Source organism: Triticum dicoccoides, chromosome 7A, assembly GCF_002162155.2.
Source record: "Triticum dicoccoides isolate Atlit2015 ecotype Zavitan chromosome 7A, WEW_v2.0, whole genome shotgun sequence".
NCBI lineage: Eukaryota > Viridiplantae > Streptophyta > Magnoliopsida > Poales > Poaceae > Triticum > Triticum dicoccoides.
In genome coordinates this window covers 168,071,789-168,081,622 of record NC_041392.1, presented here as the reverse complement: position 1 = coordinate 168,081,622, position 9,834 = coordinate 168,071,789, and positions in this window count along the sequence as shown.

Below are 9,834 nucleotides of genomic sequence, written 5' to 3'. Positions count from 1 at the left end.
GACGTCACCGGGCGAGGGGAGCGGCGAGGCGGCGAGCAGGTGCGTGGCGCGCGCTGCGGTCGCCGTCGGGCACCTGCCTGCCTGCCTGGCCGGCAAGCAGCTCGCTGGAGCGGCGCTGGGCTGGGCCGGCAGGTGGGCCGGGTGCTGGCGCCAGGTAAGTTTTTCTATTTTTTTCTGTTTTCTGTTTTTTTAATACTTCTGCAACTTTGTTGATTTATTAAAAATACTTAGGCAACTCCTAAAATCACCAAACTACTCCTGGTCCATAGTTGGATTATTTCCAACATGAAACATTTTAGTTTGGAGATATTTGAGCATTTAAATATTTTATATAATTTTAGATGCCCAAATTCAAATATTTATGATTTAATTCAAAGACCCTAAGATGACCTAGGAAAATGTGCATCACTTTTGGCAGAGGTTCTGAACCAAGACAAAAATGATGGGCATTTTAGAAGGGCATTTCAGGTTCATTGAAAAAGTTTTTAGTAACCCTAGTTGGTTTCAGAGCGGGCTGGGGGTTCTGTCATCCCCATTTCAGGTTTCTGATGAAAGAATAAACATGATGCAACACTCTAATGCATGAACTAGCTAGGGTGTGACAACTCACCCCCACTCAAAAGAATCTCGTCCCGAGATTTGGGTTCCTCCGGAAAGAGGGCGGGATACTCAAGTCAAAGACGATCCTCCCTTTCCCAAGTTGCTTCATCCTCAGAATGGTGCGACCATTGAACTTTGAGAAACTTGATATTATGACGTCGAGTGGTACGCTCGGCCTGGTCGAGGATACGAATGGGGTACTCTCGATACGTGAGATTATCTTGGAGATCAAGCGTTTCGTGGTCCACTCCACGGATAGGATCCGAGAAGCAACGCCTGAGTTGAGAAACGTGGAAGACATCGTGGACTCTGGAGAGATGCGGAGGTAGTTCCAACTGGTAGGCAACTTCTCCTCGTTTAGCGAGAATACGAAAAGGTCCAATGTAACGGGGAGCCAATTTGCCTTTGATACCGAAACGATGGGTACCCTTCAGAGGGGTAACCCGAAGGTAAGCCTTCTCGTCAACCTCGAAAGTCATAGCCTTATGTTTTCGGTCATATTGACTCTTTTGAAGAGATTGGGCTGTTTTCAACTTTTCACGAACGATGCGAACTTGCTCTTCTGCTTCCTGAATCATATCCGGGCCAAAGAATTGTCTTTCCCTGGTTTCTGACCAGTTAAGGGGTGTTCGACACCGTCGTCCATAGAGAACTTCAAAAGGGGCTTTACCCAAGCTAGATTGATAGCTGTTGTTATAAGCAAATTCGGCAAATGGAAGGCATTTCTCCCACTCCATTCCGAATGAGATAACAGAGGCTCGAAGCATGTCTTCTAGGATCTGGTTGACGCGTTCTACCTGACCACTCGATTGAGGGTGAAAAGCGGTGCTAAAGGAAAGGCGGGTTCCCATAGAATTTTGGAAGCTTTCCCAAAATCGAGAGGTGAAAAGACTTCCTCGATCCGAGTTAATTTCCAAAGGAACACCATGGAGAGACACTATTCGGGAGATGTACAAGTCTGCTAACTGACTAGCATTTATACTCTCACGAACAGGTAAGAAATGGGCCACTTTGGAAAGACGATCGACAACGACGAAGATAGCATTATTCCCTCTCTTGGTCCTAGGAAAACCGGTAATGAAATCCATACCAATTTTATCCCATTTCAATTCAGGAATAGCTAAGGGTTGAAGGGTGCCAGCAGGCCGTTGATGCTCTGCTTTTACACGACGGCAGACGTCGCATTTAGCAATATACTGAGCAATTTCTCTCTTCATCCTAGTCCACCAGAACCTCTGGCGTAGGTCCTGATACATCTTAGTACTACTGGGATGAATGGTGAGAGGAGATTCATGAGCCTCCTTAAGGATCAACTGCCGTAGATGCTGGTTCTTGGGAACCACTAAACGGTTCTCAAAGTACACAACACCATGATCATTTGTGGAGAAACAACTAGCACCTCCGCTAGCAATGTTCTCCTTGATTTTAGATATTCCCTTATCTTGCTTTTGGGCAGCGATAATTTGATCCGTAAGAGTAGGTTTCGCCACCAAGGTGGAAAGAAATCCTTGAGGAACAATGTGAAGGTTAAGCTTCCGAAATTCCTCATGGAGAAGCGGTTGACTTTGTTGTAACATCAGGTTGTTACAATAAGATTTACGACTTAGCGCATCAGCCATGACATTGGCTTTCCCTGGGGTGTAAGTTATTCCTAAGTCGAAATCTGTGATCAACTCAACCCAACGTCTTTGCCTGAGATTCAAATCCGGTTGGGTGAAGATGTACTTCAGACTTTGGTGATCAGTGAATATTTTGCAACGATTACCGAGGAGGTAATGTCGCCAGGTTTTAAGTGCATAGACTACAGCTGCAAGCTCTAGATCATGAGTAGGATAATTCTCCTCATGTGGGTGCAATTGCCGTGAAGCATAAGCAATTACGTGTCGATCTTGCATGAGAATGCAACCTAGTCCTTGTTGCGAGGCGTCGCAGTAGATAACAAAGTCCTTAGAGAAGTCTGGCGGTACCAGCACGGGAGCAGAAGTCAGGCGTCTTTTCAGTTCCTGAAAGTTGTGCTCACATTGTGGAGTCCATTCGAACTTTTTATCTTTCTTGAGGAGTTCGGTTAGAGGTTTAGCAACTTTGGAGAAATTTTCGACAAAGCGACGGCAATAGCTCGCTAAGCCCAGAAAACTCCGAACTTGCTTGACCGATTCAGGTGAAGTCCAATTAAGGACGGCTTGAACTCGCTCAGGGTTAACAGCAATACCTTTACCAGATATTACATGACCCAGATAGGTCACTTCTGACAACCGAATTCACATTTAGAAAATTTGGCATAAAGGCGATGCTCTCGAAGTTTCTTCAACACTAGCCTTAGATGTTCGGCATGTTCTTCCTCGCTCTTGGAGTAGATGAGTATATCATCGAGGTAAACCACGACGAATTTATCCAAATACTCCATGAAGATTGAGTTCATTAGCCGAGAAAAAGTGGCTGGAGCGTTGGTTAAACCGAAGGACATGACGGTGTACTCGTATTGGCCATAACGAGTAACAAAGGCCGTTTTAGGAATGTCCCCGTTCCTGATTTTGATTTGATGGTAGCCCAACCTCAAATCCATCTTGGAGAAGACTGAGGATCCAGCGAGCTGATCATACAGGTCGTTGATCCTGGGGAGCGGATATTTGTTCTTGATTGTGACCAAATTGACAGGTCGATAATCTACAACCATCCGGTCCGTACCATCCTTCTTCTTGACGAAGAGGACGGGGCAAGCCCACGGAGATGAACTAGGTTGGATGAAACCCTTTTTCAAGGACTCATCGAGTTGTTTCTTAAGCTCGGCTAGTTCTAGTGGTGCCATCTTATAGGGTCTTCTAGCAATCGGGATGGTTCCTGGAATGAGGTCTATTACGAACTCCACATCCCTGTCAGGTGGAACACCTGGCAATTCCTCTGGGAAGACATCCGGGAAGTCACGGACTACCGGGACGTCCTCAAGGTCTGGCAAAGGGCTGGCGTTAAGAGAATATAACTGTCGCTTAGCTATTCGGGTCAAGACATTGACTATCTTCCCCGAAGGATGGGTGAGTTGAACAGTCCTAGAGAAGTAATCAATTTTGGCATGATGAGCTGACATCCAGTCCATACCCAAGATGATATTAATATCTGAAGATTTGAGAGCTATCAAAGATGCAAGGAAAACAAGTATGTCGACTTGGATTTCATTTCCATAACTTACCCTGGAGGTTTGCCATCTAGAACCGGGAGTAGAAATTTCCATAGTGGATGGCATGTTACAGAATGTGGTGTTATGCAGACGAGCATAGTTCTCGGATATAAATGAATGAGATGCTCCTGTATCGAAAAGAACAGATGCCGGGTGGCAATTAACAAGGAGCGTACCGAGAACGACGTTGGGATCTTCTTGAGCTTCTTCGGCAGAGATACAGTTGACATGGCCACGTGCAGCGGTGGCCGGCTTGGCGTGGAACACTTTCCCTGTCGGCTTGCCACGGCCAACAGCTTTAGCAGATTGGTTGGGGTTGGTCTGGGGACACTCGCGCATATAGTGGCCAGATTCCCCACACTTAAAGCAAGTCACGGAACTGGTACGTGGAGGAGCACTGTTGGTTGGACCACCATAGAGTTTGGCTGGTGCAGACTGTTGAACGGGACGAGGCGCCTGGAAGGATGGCCTCGGTGTGAACCTGGGTGGCAGGGCAGTGTTGGGCACCCACACGCGGCGCTTCTGAGGACCAGCACCGGATGAGGAACCCACGTCACGGCCATGCTTGCGTGTTGCGTCATAATCAGTCTGACCAGTCTCAGCACTGATGGCCTTGTTAACAAGCTTCTGAAAAGATGTGCACTCATGCAGACGGAGGTCGCGGCGAAGCTCAGGACTAAGTCCCTTACGGAACCTTGCTTGCTTCTTGGCATCAGTAGAAACTTCCTCAGTGGCATATCGTGCGAGGTTACCGAACTCCCTGCTGTAAGCATCCACAGAGAGTCGGCCCTGAGTGAAACTGCAAAATTCCTCACGTTTACGGTCCATGAGACCCTCCGGGATGTGATGTTCACGGAAAGCCTCGCTGAATTCAGCCCAAGTAGTGACATGGCCCGCTGGGCGCATAGCTCCATAATTCTCCCACCATATACTGGCGGGGCCTTCAAGATGATATGCAGCAAAGGTGACCTTGTCAGCCTCAGCTACTAGCGCGGAACGCAGTTTGTGAGAGATACTGCGAAGCCAGTCATCAGCGTCGAGAGGCTCGACGGAGTGGTGGAACGTGGGTGGATGTAACTTGATGAAATCACTGAGTGACACCAAGTTATTTCTCTGATGGCGTGCTGTGTTCTGTTCAATACGCTCCAACAAACGGTTGGTCTCCCGCTTGTTTCTCTCGGCTTCTAGCATAACCTCGGCTAGGGAAGGAGGATGAGGCAGATTTGCATTCCTGACTTCACTGCCTTCGGCCGGCTCTTGAGGAGCAGGGTTATTGCGTGTGTTGACCATCCTAGGTAAACAAGACAATGATTTAGTCAGAATGATAAGATTCCGACATAGGATACAGAATGTAAGGAATAACTCAGAATGCAAGATGATCATCCGTATGACATGGTAGATATAGAAACTGCTTCTTTATTCCATCGTCATACACACCATACAAGGTTTAGTACAAGACCAAACAAGGTACTATTACGGTGAAAGGAAGATTACATCACATCGGAGGCATCCCAAGCTCCTATACATTATTTTTCTACACCTCCGGAAGTGGTACAAACTAGGTCATATCCCACGAGTCACGCAGGACGATAGACGACACAGCTAGTACGAACTAGTGATACTACCACTAACTCAGACCGATCCGTAGTAGTCCTCGTAGAAGTTACCTCCATAGCCTGGTAGCTCAACATGATCATCCGGAAACAGACGATCTCGCGGAGCTTGTGGACCATAGGGGCTAGGATGAGGTCTTGGACCAACAGACGGTGGCCTGCGGGGACCGCGAGGTGGGGTGATGCCTCCTACATCACGCCAACCCATCACGTCTGGCAGAGCAGATCTCACAGGATAGAGATCGCGCATATCCGAATATCCAGCTTGCACCGCCGGTGCAAACCGAGTCAATGTGGCCCAATGGTCGGCACGGGTATTGAAAAGCTCTAGCCTCAAGGCCCGATTTTCACGGTCCTTATCCTCGAGCATCTCAGCAGTGGTGCGAGTCCGTGAATCCTCCTGAGTGGGGTCAGCATAGATAGCCTGGAGATACCCTTGTGCTCCCGGAAGTGATCCTGGCATATACCGGAAATCAGAGTCCCGAAATAGGCCAGACCTGACTCGCATGATGGTCATCATAGAGTAGGCGGCGTCCTGCACAGCCATCTCAATAGTAACCCCGAGTCCATAGGAACAGTGAAGGGGCTCGGTGGATCCAGGATAAGATGGAAATATCCTGACAGTGCAGAGATACTGGCTTTGATTAAAGTCTCGAAATTGCTCTTCGACCGTGTACTCAGGATACCAACGGTATCCAGCCTCAGTCATTACCCTGACCAACATGGCGGTATGGCCGGGTACATCTAGGCATCGAGTCAGGCGAACCACTTGATTGAGGTCGTGAGTGGCCATCTGAAAGCACAACCATAATGCAAAGGCATTAGAATTTCTAGCAAAATTTCGGCAGCATAACAGCTGTAAATGCTCAAAAAGGATTTTGAGACATTTCACAAAGGATTTCATACACACTCAACAACATTATATCAAGGTTCTGAGTCCATCCTGGCAACATAATGTGGTAGTAGAACTGATCTAGGCTTGTATCCATCAAACCTATAAGGTACTACTGATTAGTAACACGTGATCCTGATAGAGAGAAAAGATCCTAATTCCTTAACCCCCGGTGGAAGAATAGACTGATTCAGATCAGAATGTCATAAGGTAAAGAAGTAAAAAGAGCCTTACGTTCCAACCAACAAACAATTCCCCTACATATAACTAAAGAATTTCTAGACTCAACATCGATCAGTTTGGCTTGGAGAACCTACAGGCAGTCCGACTCTGATACCAACGCTGTCAGGACCCCGACTCGATGTCACATCGATCTAGCTTGTAACACCTCATATCACTTTGCGGCCTCACGCACGGTATCCCCACGGGTGTCGCCTTACCTTTGCCCGGGACCGTTTGCGCCTTTTGGCTCACGTATATGATAGTGTCGCTAGCATCCATATGATAAGGAGCCCGGGCTGACATGACTAGTCGTAAATCCAAAGTGGCACAGGCTTACAGGGACAGGCATCCATGACCTAGCTTCGAACGTGTCGGTCATCAGCAAGTGGGTCCGGGCTGTAGCACTGGGCTAGCAGGACTCCGGTAAACCGGGCTGTAGCGGGCTAACAGGACTCCGGTACTCAATGCGTGACATTTCCCCGAAGGGACAGACACAGGAACGAAGAAGGACACATGCCGGCCAACCTAAGTGTTCCGGAGCAGTAGCAAGCTACCATGGCTCAGTGGAGACACTAGGAGACATTTCCCGGTAAGAGAGGCTACTAAAGATAAACAACTAGATAGTCAGATCCCACACATACCAAGCATTTCAATAACATACACACAATATGCTCGATATGTGCAAATACAACATGGCATCACAACATGACTCTACGACACAAGTACTTTATTTAAGGCTCAGGGAGCCATACATAACATACACATAGGTACGGGTCACACGACCCAGCATTCAAGTCATACAGTCATACAAACCAGCAGCGGAAGTAACTTGTCTGAGTACAGACAACTAGTAAAATAAAAGAGGCTTGGAAAGCCTAGCTATACTACGTGGTCCTTCACAAGCTCAGGATCTCCACCTGGGCCTTAGCCTACTCATTGATGTCAACGTCTACGTAGAACCCATCAGAAGGGGTTGCAGCGTCTTCTGTAAAAATGTAAATTATAGCAACATGAGTACAAAGGTACTCAGCAAGACTTACATCAGATCCTACATACATGCACATTATCAAGAAGGGTTGGTGGAGTTGTTGCAGCAAGCCAGCTTTGACTCTTGGCTAGGCTAACCTACGAGACTCCAACTTGAAATGGTTTTGCGCACACGAGTCCACTACTCACCACTTCAATACACTACCGAGGATCCACCTCCGTCTTCCTACGGAAGAGCCATCCTCGGCACTCACACTTATCTTGAGGCTTTTAGTAGTTTCCATTTACTTGTCTATGAACTGTATAGGCAACCAAGTAGTCCTTTACCGCGGACGCGGCTATTCGAATAGATCATGATAACCCTGCAGGGGTGTACTTCTTCATACATGTTTCCACCACTTAGCGTCTGCACACGACATGTGCTCGACAGACTTCAAGCGAAAGCCGACGTGGGTGTAGACCACGACCTACCTAAACACCTAAGTCTCTAGTCCAGGTTTATCGCCTATCCAGGTTCCATCCGCAGGGAGTCCGGCCAAGGTTTCCCATACGGCCCCGAACGATGTGAATAGGGTTCCCGAGATACCTAATGGGTATTCGGTACACCCGGCCATGTACCTACCGCATCACAGCCCACCCCTACGGTCAGCGCTGTCCACGGCCTCCAGTAGGCTACAAACACCAGAAACTACTTGCAACTCCTGGACAGAGAGCTAGGGTGAATAAGAAGTCGAGCGGGGTCATATTTCAGGGCCCAATGCATGGTAGTAGCTGTATCTTAAATCACACATATAGATCTCAGTGCTTAAGGTCGGCTTCAATGAAACAACCCACCATGTACTCCTACATGGCCTCTCATCGATACCTTTACCAAATCGTGTTCACCACACCACTCCCATTACCGACATAATCATTTCACTCTAGCCCATCACCCAGATGAACCAGACCTGACACGACTCTAAGCATAGCAGGCATAGCAAGGTAGGAACAACACATACATATGGCTCAATCAACTCCTACACATGCTAGTGGGTTTCATCTAGTTACTGTGGCAATGACAGGTCATGCAGAGGAAATGGGTTCAACTACCATAACACACAGCAGTTTGAAACGCGTTGTCTTAATGCAGTAAAAGAGAGCAGGAGCGAGAACATGGGATTGTATCGATATGATCAAATGGTTGGTTGCTTGCCTGATGGTTCGATGCACTGATACGGTTCTTCGTTAGGGTAATCACGGTACTCCTCGGAGGCAGAACCTGCCGCAAAGAACACCGATACACAACCATCACCAAACAATGTGCAACAATATGATGCATGCATGAAACATGGCAATATGAGTGTGTTGGGCTAATGCAACTAAGACCAGAAGGGTTTGAACCAATTTGAACCAAAGATTCAAAGTTACAGATTAAAAGTTATGAATTTTTGAAGTTTAAATTATATTCTGGAATTTCCTATATTAGATTAAATCCAGAAAATCAATTACTGCGTCAGCCTGACGTCAGTGTGACATCAGCAGGTCAACGGGACACGGTCCGGGTCAAACCTGACAGTGGGTCCGGCGTGTCAGTGTGATTAATTAAACTAGAATTAATTTAAACTAATCCTAATTAGTTAACAGGGCTGGGCCCCACCTGTCATTGACTCAGGGGAGTCAACCAGGGCCCACCCGTGGTCAAACCCGGGTCGGCTGCACCGGCGTTTAGCCGCCGGCGAGCCCGACGCGGCGGCGGAAGTGGTTTTTGCCGTTCCGGCAACCAAATGAGCCGCGGAGGCCACCGGATAGGAGCTGAGGACGAGCCGCAGCTCTTGGTGGAGTCCGTTGGGGTCGGGGTGGCCGGAGTTGGCGCCGGCGACGACTTTGGCGGCCACCGGAGTTCGGTCGAAGATGAACTTGACGTTAGAGGGGTCGGTGAGGTGCGGGGAGTAGCTAGTTAGGTGCTACGTGACGCAGTGAGCATGATGGACACCGTGGAGTGGCCGGAGGACGACCGGGAGCACGTCGGCGACGAGCTCCGCGACGGTGGGTGCGGTTGAGCTCCGGGAGGTCACTACACGGCTCGGGAGCAAGAAAAGAAGGGAGGGGAAGATGGCTAAGCTCACGGGGAGTTCGACGAAGCCCTTGGTGCGGCCGGGGATGGACCGGAGCAACGACGGCGTTGAAGGGGATCTCCGGCGACGGCGGTTCGGGCGAGGTCGTTGCGGTGGACTCGGGTGTTGCAAGCGCTCGGGGCTCGGCTTGCTCGATGAAGTGGACAACGGCGGAGCTCCTGGACACGACGAGAGGACGCACATGCGGCGGGGAGCACGGCTACGACGTAGGCACGGCGGCGGTAGCGTCGGCCA